Genomic DNA, 12,421 nt, shown 5'->3' on the forward strand with positions numbered 1-12,421 from the left:
AAGAGGAAGTGGTAATGGGAGCTGCTTCCTCTCCTAGGACCCCAGTGTTTAGCACAATGTGTTCACTGCTAGCAGGATGCAGAGAATGCAGGTGGGAAAAAAGTGTGGATGTGTGTGTCATCCCTTCTCTCAATGATGATTCTGTGCCTAAAGGAAGGAAGATCAGCCCTTAGTTGATCCTCAAAGCGGAGAAACACAAGGCCCAGGCTCCATGAGCCAACACTCGCCAGGTGTTTTCCTGAAGCATCCCCAAAGATCAGGGGGCCTTCCCACAGGCATCCTCTCTGCCCGCTGGAAGCTAAGCAGAAATCCACAGAGCGGGAGTGGGGTGGAGTGGAGGGGTTGGGGGTGGCTTGAGGGAGGCCTTCACGAAGGGAGCTGACGGGCTCAGGTGGGAACCCGAGTTAATACGCGCTTACAGTGGAGTGGGTTCTTCCCATGCCCTCCTCCACACTGTTAACTGGTTCCTGTTTCATGGCCAAATCAGGCAACTGATCCCCAACAGTTCTTATTTTATTTTATTTCTTTTTCATAGAAATATTTTGATCACACTCTTTCCCCTCCCCCAACTTCTTCCAGATCCTCACTACCCACATGTTGCTACCCATAAATTTATGATACCCGTAAATCAGGGCATCCCTCAACCCTCTGCCATGGTACTTAACAAAGAGACCCACAGCTGCATAATATGGAGGGAGTGCGAGCCTTTGCAGCACTCACGCTTAAATGGGATATTTTTTATTAAAACCCCTCCCTCAAGACTCAGGGATCTGTGTAGAAGAGGAAGTGGAAAGGACTGTAAGAGCCAGAGGTGCTGGGTAACTTCAAAGAAACATTGTCTTCCCCACAAACTCTTAACCTTTTCACCAGCCCCACCTGACTCCATCCCAGAAGGGAGGTCCTAAGACATGCGGAGTCCAGGAGTGAATGTGTGACGTTTCATGTCCTAGCTTTGCTCAGCCTTATGGTGACAGCCTCTAGCCAGCCAGCAGCTGGGATGCCCTGAGCAGAGGCAGAAATGCCTGCCCCTGCCCTGTTCAACATCTCAGCTTGTGGGGAATCTGACTCTAGGGCCCCTAATCCGCTTATCCCCTCAAACTGTCCACGTGCTTTGTGTACAGCAGCTGGCTCCCAAGTTTTCCTCTGAGTCTCACCTTTCAACAACCTCCCCCTTTGACATACCTCTCCATTGCACCTCAGCTCACCTCCGCCTCACCAAGCCGAGTCCCAGGAAAGATGTTAATGGATGATCATAGCTCGCAAAAATATTCATATTATGGTGCCTTAACTTTTAAAAAGCTGTTTAAGATTTCCAGGAAAACTGATGGGAAAATAGGAAGTTCCCATCAACCCTTTCCTGCCCCTGGAAGTGTCCTTTATTATTACATCGTGTGTTAGTGTGGTATCTTTCTTTCTTACAGCTAAGGAACCAATATTGATGAATTACTAATGTCCACCTTGTACATGACAGTTCATTTTTGTTTTTTAAGCTCACTGACTATTGATTTAAACATCTTTACAAAGACAGTGATTATTTCAGCAAAACAGGGAGCAAATAGCACCAAATAGACCAAAGGTGCAGGTGCAGGCGGTGGGAAGGGAAGGGGCAGGAATCCACTTAGGAAATCTGGTAACCTTGGAACTGGCAGAGGAGGGGAAGGGGGCTGCTTGCCTGAGTGAGAATTCCCAAGCGGTTGAAATGGTGAAAGGGGCGCTCCAGGAGACCTTGGAGTGGTTGGTGAGTGGGACACCAGCAAGCCTTTCCTTTGTAGAGGACTGGGAGGAGCCCCACTTGGCTGCAGACTCAGGAGCCCCACAGCTGGATGTGAGGGATGGAGATATCCCCACTATAAAGCATCAAACATCACAGAAAACACACACACAGCAATGTCTTTATACATTCTCTGGAGAAGTCTCCATGTATTTTTAACCCCAGACCAAGGACCACACAGGCCGTGTTGAAGCCCCTTTATCTAGCTTTTGCCCAGGATGTCACCATGGTGGCCAAGCGCTCTTGTGACTTTTATGCTGCAGGCTTGGCTATGAAGTCATGGTGTCACCTTGACTTTTTTGGTTTTGTCTTGTTTTAAGAAAAAGTCTTGGTACGTAGGCTGATCTCTAATTCACGGTGGCCCTGATAATCCCCTGCCTGCTGGGGTCACAGTGTACGCCACTATGCCTGACTGTGATGCTGTCATCCTGATTAGGCTGAGTGGAAGCTGTGGCTCATGTATTAATACCATTTACCTTGGGTCACTCCCACTGAGCAGAGGTTTTTATTTGCATTATACATGCTATGGTTTCCTTTCTTTCTTTCTTTCTTTCTTTCTTTCTTTCTTTCTTTCTTTCTTTCTTTCTTTCTTTCTTTCTTTCTTTCTTTCTTTCCTTCCTTCTTCTTTCTAATCTCTAAGTTTTTTATTATAATTTTGTTCATTCTTGAGAATTTCACACAATGAAATATCATATTCACCTTTGTCTTAGGGGTTCTATTGCTGTGAAGAGACACCATGACCACAGCAACTCTTTGTTTTTTTGTTTTTGTTTTTTTTTTTTTTTTTCGAGACAGGGTTTCTCTATGTATCTTTGTGCCTTTCCTGGGACTCACTTGGTAGCCCAGGCTGGCCTCGAACTCACAGAGATCCGCCTGGCTCTGCCTCCCAAGTGCTGGGATTAAAGGCATGCGCCACCACCGCCCAGCAGACCACAGCAACTCTTACAAAGGAAAACATTTAATTGGGATGGCTTACAGTTTCAGAGGTTTAGCCCATTATCATCATGGTGGGACATGGCAGTGTGCAGGCAGACATGGTGCTGGGGAAGGAGCTGAGAGTTCTACATCTTGATCCACCAGCGGCAGAAGGAGAGTGTGTGACACACTGGGTGTAGCTTGAGCACAGGAGACCTCAAACTCCACCCCCACAGCGACACACTTCCTCCAACAAGGCCATACCTCCTAATAGTGCCACTCCCTATGAGCTTATGGGGGACAATTACATTGAAACTACCACAGCCCTCATTTTGCCCCTCTAGCTCTCACTTATACCCCTAATATATCCCCTCTCAACTTCATATCTTTTTTTTTTAATTTGGTAACCCACTAAGTCCCATTAATGTTGCCTGTATGTGCATGGGTGTGGGGCCATCCAGCAGAGCACGGGAAACCTAACAATGGCCACAGCCTCAAAAAATAATGATTCCCCTTCCCCAGCAGCTAGTGACCACCAATAGCTCCTCAGTAAGGGGTGGGGGCTGGAGATCATCACCCCCATCTCCACCAGGATTTTGGCTGGCTTGATCTTGAGCAGGTGGCCACAGCTGCAGTGAACTCATGATGTGAGCCACGCCTGGTCTAGAGGGCAGCACTCCACAGCACTCTTCCCCATTCTCTGCCTTCCATCCACTCCGTCTCCTCTTCTGCAATGTTTCTGAGCCTTGGTGCCTGTGGAGTGAATACAGATGTCCCGTTTAGGGATGAGCACTCAGTCTCTTATTTCCAGCACGTGGACCAGTTGTGAGTCTCTGCTTTGACTGAGGTCCACCGCAAAAGCAGCTCCTTTGTTCAAGGTCAATAGCAGCCAGGCCCTGTGGGTACAAACATCAATATTCAGAGTGCAATTTGACAACATGACGGTATTAGTTATTATTATTGGTTATTATTATATTTGATGTATATTTACTTTTCTGTTGCTGTGATAAAATACCCCAACAAAAGGCAACGTAGGGAAGAAATGGTTTATTTGGGCTTATATTTCCGGGAGGATGCAGTCCATCACAACAGGAAAGGCGCGGCAGCAGGAGCGTGAAGCAGGTCTGGTTGTCAGGAGTCTGACTGGTCACAGTTCATTCACACATGTGAAACCCAGAGAGAGAACCGGAAGCAGGGCCAGGTTATAAAACGGCAAAGACCACCCCCCGGTGACCTACATCCTCCAGCAAGGCTCTCACTCCTGAAGGTTCCATAGTGTTCTCAAACAGTCCACCAGTTGGGGACCAAGTGTTCAAATACACAGACCTATGGGGAGCATCTCAAGTCACAACAGTGACCCCTTCACAAAATGATGGCAGACTCCACCCAGTGCCCATGGCCTCCCTAGCTGTGGGCTTTTTTAACTTCATTTATTTTAATGTGTATGCATGTTTGGCTTCATGTGTGTCTGTGTACCATGTATGTGTCTGGTGCGCAGAGGCCAGAAGAGGGTGTTGGATGCCCTGATTCTGAAGTTACAGATGGTGGGTGCTGGGAATTGAACCCAACTCCTTTGGAAGAGCAGCCAATGCTCTTAATTGCTGAACCATCTCTCTACCCCCCACCCGAGCCATGGACTTTTGACCAGGACTATAGTTCCATGAATGAAATTGCCTCTTGTGAAGCAGGCTTCCAATCCAACCTGAAAGTGGCCACTCCACCATAGTCATGGCCCTCCCCGGCCAGTGGGCACATCTTGACTATCAGGTTGCTATCGTCATGTCACGGATTGTGACTAATGTATAATAAAGAATGAGAGTGTCAGTGTCGTGCAGAATAATTTCATTGCTCTGTTCCATTTATTCATCCCTCTGTCCTTTCCCACAAACCCCTGGCAATCACTGGTCCTTTATGTTAAACTGAGGTCAGACATAAAATAGGTGCTAGAGTGGCTCAAAGTTTAAGGTCACTAGCTGCTCTTTTAAAGACCCAGCGTCTATTCTCATCACTTGCTTGGCTTCCAGAGGACTCAGGTTCAATTCCCAGCACTTGCAATGGCAGTTAACAACCATCTGTAACTCCAGTCCTGGGGATCTGACCCCATTATTCTTCTGGCTTTCTCAGGCACTGCAAATACACAGTACATAGACATACATGCAAGCAAGATACCCATACACTTAAAAAAGGCACATAAAATATAAATTATACCATTTTGTCATTTTTTTCAAAAAATTTAACCTTTTATTCTTTGTAGATTTCACATCATGAATCCTGATCTCACTCATCTCCCATCCCTTCCCATCTACCCTCTATGCTTGCAACACCCCCCCACCTGGATACAAGAAGATAAAATTTTAAAGAAAAGAGAAAAAACCATATTTTTGTGGAAGCTGTAGTGCGACACAGTGAGTCACGCAGTCCTTTAGTTTGTATATTGTGACTATTGTCACTTTAACACTGATACGTAAGTATCTTTTCAAACCCGTATGTTTCTTTTGGACATAAACCTTGGAGCAAAACTGCCGAGCCATTGTGATAATTCTGTCTTTGACTTTCTAAAAAAATTATTTTTTTTTGCAAAGAGAATCTCTTTTTTAAGGTTTATTTTTATTTTGTGGGTATGAGTGTTTTGCCTGTCTGTGTATATGTCTGTGTGTATGTGTACTGTGTGCATGACTGATGGCCTCAGAGGCCAGAAGAGGGAGTCAAGTCCTTTGGAACTGGAGTTATAGACAGTTGTGAGCCACTATGTGGGTGCTGGGAATTGAACCTGGGTCCTCTGGAAGAGCAGTCAGTGCTCTTAACTGCTGGGCCATCTCTTTAGCTACTATCCTTAATTTTTAAAGAATTGCTAAAGTGTTTTCCACAGCAGTCGTACCATTTTACAGTCACATCAGTGATGTATCAGGGTTGCATTTCATCATCTTTGTTAATACATTTTGTAACGGTCATTCTGAAGTACAGGAAGTAGCATCTCACTATGGTTTTGATTTGCATTGCTCTCATAACCAATAATGTTGCACATCTTTTTGTGTGCTTATTGGGCATTTGTATATCTTTTAAGAGAGATATTTATGCAAGTCCATTGCTTATATTTGAATTGGGCTTTTTGTGTTGCTGTTTTAATTACTGAACTTTCAATTGCTGAACATTACTGAGAACTTTAGAGAAACTGTCTCCAAAGTTCTGCCTTTTTGAGGATGCTGCATGTTGAAGTCATATAGTATGTTCCCTTTACAGAATGGCCCTTCACTTAGTAATACGTGTTTAAGATCCCTCCATGTCTCTTTCCAGCTTGCCATCCATCCATGCTGGGCATCACACCAAGGACCACATATGTGCAAATACATAGAGTACCGAACTACTACCCAACCCCCCCCATTTCTTTTTCTCCCTCTCTTTTACTTTCCTTTCTTTGTTTCTTGAGGCAGGGTCTCACTATGTAGCTCAGGCTGGCCTTGAACGCATTATCCTTCCGTCTCAGACTTTCAAGTGCTGGGGTTACAAGCATGTACCACCATTCCCAGTTTAACAGTATCCTTAGAAAAACAGATTTTTTTAAGTTATAATATTTTAAATGACTTCTTTGAGAATTCCATGCATTTATACAATGTATTTTGAGTGTATTAACCTGCCACAGGAGGGAATTTCAAGCCTGATACTGTAATCCTAGTCAAGAGCCTGGGTCTAGGGAGGCCCTAGGCCCTAGGGTAGAACCAGCTATTGTTATTTTACTAAATGTTCATGCCGTCCAGTTGTCTTCTAAATATTTATGCTTATCCCGGTAGGTGTGGCCTGTTCTTAACTTGGGCAGAGAAGCTTCTTTTTTTGCAGTGGGAATAAGTCAAAGCTGAGATGTTTCACTGGTGAAAGTGCTAGGAGCGAGACCGAGTGCTCCAACTACGAGTTCCCCACAGCCACCACCGTCAAGGCTCAGGGATGGAAAGGATAGAAAATGGGAAGGAGAGCCGTGAGACGCCATCTTCTGAGCACGGCGTGCCTACCCCACTCATGAACTCACAGCAGCCATGGCTGCCTGCACAAGACCTGTAAAAGAGCAAACCAGCCTACATCCTGGTGTAGATGGGGTAGAGGGTCTCCAGGCCCCTCCCTTTGCTGAGGAGTTGTTAGCATTGATAGCTGCTGGGCAGAGAGAATCATTCCGAGGATGTGGTCACTCGTTGGCGTCCCATGCTCCACTGGATGCCCCCCACCCCAATACAGGCAACACTAACTGGATGCAGTGGGTTATTTAAAAGAAAAACAGCCATGAAGTTAGGAGAGGCACTTGTTGGAGGAGGTAAAAGGGGTTAGTATGATCATATTTGTGTGTATGTATGAAATTCTCAAAAATAAAAACATGATATCGAAGAGGTAGAGTCAGGTAGATTCCGGGGACTCTCTAGTCCACCCTCAGCCTCCTTTAACTGGCAGACTCCAAGCTGACAACAAGATGCTGTCTCAAGAAAAATGACATCTGAGGTTGATGTCTGGGCTCCACATGCATTGGCACACACCTGGTGTACTCACCCAAGAAATTTATAGCACTAACTATCCATATTAGAAAAGATTCCAAAACAATAATCCCTATCACTAAAATTAGAAAAAAAATAAACTCTACACAAAGCAAGCCGATAAAATGAGGTAATAAAGAGCAAAACCAACTGAAAGTAGAAAAAAAAAAAACAACAGAAAAACGTCATTGAAAAATCTGGTTCCTTGAAACAATAAAACTCTAATCATAATCCTGAGGGGGTGAAATTTGCCCACATGAGGAACAGAAGAGAAGATGTTGCTGTAGATGCCGTAGGAATTAAGGAACAGAAGGAGTGCTGCAGAGTTGTGACTGGCAGTGGAGAGCTTGCCTGGAGCAGACAGTCTGCAGGCTGTAGTGTAGTACAGTTCAGTCTCTTCCTGATAACCCGAATGCTCTCTGTTGGTTAAAGAAATTAAAGCTGATGTCAGTAGCCTTTTCATGAACACACTAGCCCAGATGCCACAGCTCAATGATGGATTCTACCTAGAACCGTGGGAAACACTACTAACACACACACACTTTTCTAGAAAACAGAAGATACAGGAAAACTTCCCCGCTAATTTTTTGAAAGCAGGCAGGCATGGGATAGGGTCTCATGTATCCAAAACTCTTCAATTTGTTCTCTGGCAGATTTTTAGGACAAAGGCAAAAAGCGGCCCCATTCTTTGCCCAAAATATCACAAGAACTGTCTCTAGGCAACTTACTAATAGTCCTCCCTTTGAAAACGCGTGAACTGGACCCTCACAATTTACATCGCCCTCAGCAGCACTGTCTTCCAGGCTCCTGCTAGGATGGCTCATTAAACCCCTCTTACAGCTTCAACTACTTTTCTAGTCCAAAGTCCCAAAGTCCACATTCCACCAACGAGCAGCATGGTCAGGCCTGTCACAGGAGTACCCGGCTCCAGGTACCAACTTCTGTCTTAGTTGTGTTCCATTGCTGTGAAGAGACACCATGACCAAGACAACTCTTACAAAAGGAAGCGTTTAATTGGGGGCTTGATTACAGTTTCCGAGGTTTAGTGCATCGTCATTGTAGGGAGCATGGTGGTAGGCATGGCAGGCATGGGGCTGGGGAGTAGTTGCGAGCTACATCCAGATCCAGAGAGAGAGAGAGAGAGAGAGAGAGAGACAGAGAGAGAGAGACAGAGAGAGACAGAGAGACTGACTGACTGACTGGGCCTGGCATGGACTTCTGAAATGACACCTGCCCACCGCCCCCAGTGATACATTTCCTCCAACAAGGTCACACCTCCTAATCTTTCTAATCCTTTCAAACAGTCCCACTCCCTGGTGACTAAGCATTCAACTATATGAGCCTCTGGGGGCCATTCTCATTCAAACCACCACACTGTGTATCCCATGTCGTCCTTGAGGTTGGACTTCCCTCTTGGTCTCAGTCTTCTAAGCACTAGGAGATGCTCACCACCATTCCCAGCTCCACTTCGTCTTCTGAGGTCAGACTTACTCTGATAGTCAAACACAAACAAATAGATAAAATACACATTATTGTCACTCATAAATGCAGAAACCAAAAATCCTCAACAAAATATTAGTAAGTCCAACTTTTAAATATATAAAATAAGACCAAAATGGAATTATTCCAGGAGCTTAATGCTAAATCAAAATTTTGAAAAATCAGTGTAGATTACCATAACAGTATAAAGAAGAAAAATTACATGATCATAACAATAAAGAAAAGATATCTGATAAAATTCAAAATCTACTCAAGATTTTTTTTAAAAAGTAACTTAAAAAATAACCTCTCATTAAAGAAGACATAGAAGGACACATCAGCAACCTGACAAAGGACATTTATGAGAAGCCTACTAATATAATGCCTTTACAAACTGTATAATCAGGCTTCATAAGTTAATCCACACACAGAATTCAGAAAAAGACAACAGAGCAATGAAGTAGAATGAAGAGATTATAAGGGAAAACACAAATAGCTGCTACAAATTAAAAATAGAATTCACTGGAGACAGAATCTTTTCTCCTCAAAGTGTACTGGGATAGCTGGAAATACAGAAGAAGCTAACAACAACAACAACAAAATGAAAGTGTGAGATGAGATGTCCTACAGAAGGATGTCCTACAGAAGGATGTCCTACAGAAGGATGTCCTACAGAAGGATGTCCTACACAAGAATGTCCTACAGAAGGATGGCCTACAGAAGAAGGATGTCCTACAGAAGGATGGCCTACAGAAGGATGGCCTACAGAAGAAGGATGGCCTACAGAAGGATGGCCTACAGAAGGATGGCCTACAGAAGGATGGCCTACAGAAGGATGGCCTACAGAAGAAGGATGGCCTACAGAAGGATGGCCTACAGAAGGATGGCCTACAGAAGGATGGCCTACAGAAGAAGGATGGCCTACAGAAGGATGGCCTACAGAAGGATGGCCTACAGAAGGATGGCCTACAGAAGAAGGATGGCCTACAGAAGGATGGCCTACAGAAGGATGTCCTACAGAAGGATGGCCTACAGAAGAAGGATAGCCTACTGAAGGATGGCCTACAGAAGGATGGCCTACAGAAGGATGGCCTACAGAAGGATGGCCTACAGAAGGATGGCCTACAGAAGGATGCCCTACAGAAGAAGGATGGCCTTCAGAAGAATGGCCTACAGAAGGATGGCCTACAGAAGAAGGATGGCGTACAGAAGAATGGCCTTCAGAAGAAGGATGGCCTACAGAAAGATGTTCTACAGAAGGATGGCCTACAGAAGGATGGCCTACAGAAGGATGGCCTACAGAAAGATGTTCTACAGAAGGATGGCCTACAGAAGGATGGCCTACAGAAGGATGGCCTACAGAAGGATGTCCTACAGAAGGATGTCCTACAGAAGGATGGCCTACAGAAGGATGGCGTACAGAAGGATGGCCTACAGAAGGATGGCCTACAGAAGGATGTCCTACAGAAGGATGGCCTACAGAAGAAGGATGGCCTACAGAAGGATGTCCTACAGAAGGATGGCCTACAGAAGGATGTCCTACAGAAGGATGTCCTACAGAAGGATGTCCTACAGAAGAAGGATGTCCTACAGAAGAAGGATGGCCTACAGAAGGATGGCCTACAGAAGGATGGCCTACAGAAGAAGGATGGCCTTCAGAAGAAGGATGGCCTACAGAAGGATGGCCTTCAGAAGAAGGATGGCCTACAGAAGAAGGATGGCCTACAGAAGGATGTCCTACAGAAGGATGGCCTACAGAAGGATGTCCTACAGAAGGATGTCCTACAGAAGGATGTCCTACAGAAGAAGGATGTCCTACAGAAGAAGGATGGCCTACAGAAGGATGGCCTACAGAAGGATGGCCTACAGAAGAAGGATGGCCTTCAGAAGAAGGATGGCCTACAGAAGGATGGCCTTCAGAAGAAGGATGGCCTACAGAAGAAGGATGGCCTACAGAAGGATGGCCTACAGAAGAAGGATGGCCTACAGAAGGATGGCCTACAGAAGAAGGATGGCCTACAGAAGGATGGCCTACAGAAGAAGGATGGCCTACAGAAGGATGGCCTACAGAAGAAGGATGGCCTACAGAAGGATGGCCTACAGAAGAAGGATGGCCTACAGAAGGATGGCCTACAGAAGGATGTCCTACAGAAGGATGGCCTACAGAAGAATGGCCTGCAGAAAGATGGCCTACAGAAGGATGACCTACAGAAGGATGTCCTACAGAAGGATGGCCTACAGAAGGATGTCCTACAGAAGGATGGCCTACAGAAGAAAGATGGCCTACAGAAGAAGGATGGCCTATAGAAGGATGGCCTACAGAAGAAGGATGGCCTACAGAAGGATGGCCTACAGAAGAAGGATGGCCTACAGAAGGATGGCCTACAGAAGAAGGATGGCCTACAGAAGGATGGCCTACAGAAGAAGGATGGCCTACAGAAGGATGGCCTACAGAAGAAGGATGGCCTACAGAAGGATGGCCTACAGAAGGATGGCCTACAGAAGAATGATGGCCTACAGAAGGATGGCCTACAGAAGGATAGCCTATAGAAGGATGTCCTACAGAAGAAGGATGGCCTACAGAAGAAGGATGTCCTACAGAAGGATGGCCTACAGAAGGATGGCCTACAGAAGGATGGCCTACAGAAGGATGGCCTACAGAAGAAGGATGGCCTACAGAAGAATGGCCTATAGAAGGATGTCCTACAGAAGGATGGCCTACAGAAGGATGGCCTACAGAAGGATGGCCTACAGAAGGATGGCCTTCAGAAGAAGGATGGCCTACAGAAGGATGGCCTACAGAAGAATGGCCTACAGAAGAATGGCCTACAGAAGAAGGATGGCCTTCAGAAGAAGGATGTCCTACAGAAGGATGGCCTACAGAAGGATGGCCTACAGAAGAAGGATGGCCTACAGAAGGATAGCCTACAGAAGAATGGCCTACAGAAGAAGGATGGCCTTCAGAAGAATGGCCTACAGAAGGATGGCCTACAGAAGGATGGCCTACAGAAGAAGGATGGCCTACAGAAGGATGGCCTACAGAAGGATGGCCTACAGAAGGATGGCCTACAGAAGGATGGCCTACAGAAGGATGGCCTACAGAAGGATGGCCTACAGAAGGATGGCCTACAGAAGGATGGCCTACAGAAGGATGGCCTACAGAAGGATGGCCTACAGAAGGATGGCGTACAGAAGGATGGCCTACAGAAGGATGGCCTACAGAAGAAGGATGTCCTACAGAAGAAGGATGGCCTACAGAAGGATGGCCTACAGAAGGATGGCCTACAGAAGAAGGATGGCCTACAGAAGGATGGCCTTCAGAAGAAGGATGGCCTACAGAAGGATGGCCTTCAGAAGAAGGATGGCCTACAGAAGGATGGCCTACAGAATTATGGCCTTCAGAAGAAGGATGGCCTACAGAAGGATGGCCTACAGAAGGATGGCCTACAGAAGAATGATGGCCTACAGAAGGATGGCCTACAGAAGGATAGCCTATAGAAGGATGTCCTACAGAAGAAGGATGGCCTACAGAAGAAGGATGTCCTACAGAAGGATGGCCTACAGAAGGATGGCCTACAGAAGGATGGCCTACAGAAGGATGGCCTACAGAAGAAGGATGGCCTACAGAAGAATGGCCTATAGAAGGATGTCCTACAGAAGGATGGCCTACAGAAGGATGGCCTACAGAAGGATGGCCTACAGAAGGATGGCCTTCAGAAGAAGGATGGCCTACAGAAGGATG

This window comes from Peromyscus californicus, unplaced genomic scaffold, assembly GCF_007827085.1.
Source record: "Peromyscus californicus insignis strain IS unplaced genomic scaffold, ASM782708v3 Scaffold_5__1_contigs__length_169319896, whole genome shotgun sequence".
NCBI lineage: Eukaryota > Metazoa > Chordata > Mammalia > Rodentia > Cricetidae > Peromyscus > Peromyscus californicus.